Raw genomic sequence first — 958 nt, forward strand, 5'->3', positions numbered from 1 at the left:
AGTGGACTCCAGGTGGGTTGTCAGCCTCCGCTGAATCAACCGCTCCAAAATTTCCCCACCACACTCAGCAAGCAAATGGGCCGGTATGACGAGGGCTCCCCAGGTGGTTTCCCCGACTTGGTAAGCAGCACCAGTTGCTGCCGCTTCCATGCGTCGGGGAAAGTGCCTGCCTCCAGTAGCTGCTTATAGCTTTTGGCAAAAACGGCAGGAAAAGCCATAATTGCCGCAGCTGCAGCCATATTCGGAATATTGTCGTCCCCTGGAGCTTTCTTGGGGTTGAGTGAGCGGGCAATCTCCTTCAACTCTTCCGCCAACTCTCCTCCGAGACCGGATCCATCGGATCCCCACCTACTTCCGTCTCGGGCCACTCCATCGGGGGACGCTCGGGAAAGAGCTCATTCACGATGAACTGGAGCTTATTAGCATCCCGTTCCATCGGAACCCGAGCTCCTTCCCACTGCTGCTTGCGGATTTGGTACGCAGGGCCAAAGCCGTGCGGTTCCAATTGTTCCGGCAAATCCTGCTTGTGTTGGTCCTTGCTGAGCTTGACGGCCCGTTCCAGGGCAGCGCGTGCGTCCGACTTCATTTGACGCCTTTCCTCGCGCTGCTCCTCGGTCCGGGCCCGGTTGAACCGCCGTTTCATTCCATGAAAATGGCTGCGCAACCGATCAATCTCGGACGTCCACCAATAAACTGGACGCCGGCCCTGTCGCCTTGGGGGTTGCCTAGGCATGGTGCCGTCACAAGCCACCGTAATGGCCTGGGTCAGCTCCTCTGCCGTAGCAACATGCCCAAAAATGTCCTGGTCCCTCAAGATTTCAACGAACAAATCCTTGTCGAAGAATCTTGTGGACCACCTTCCCCCATTCACTGCTGAGTGTCCCACGTCATTGGCGCGCTGTCTCGGAACCCTGCCGACCACAAACTTAATAGTATTGTGGTCACTTGGGGTTTCGTC

Source organism: Anopheles merus, unplaced genomic scaffold, assembly GCF_017562075.2.
Source record: "Anopheles merus strain MAF unplaced genomic scaffold, AmerM5.1 LNR4000055, whole genome shotgun sequence".
In the NCBI taxonomy this organism is placed as follows: Eukaryota; Metazoa; Arthropoda; class Insecta; order Diptera; family Culicidae; genus Anopheles; species Anopheles merus.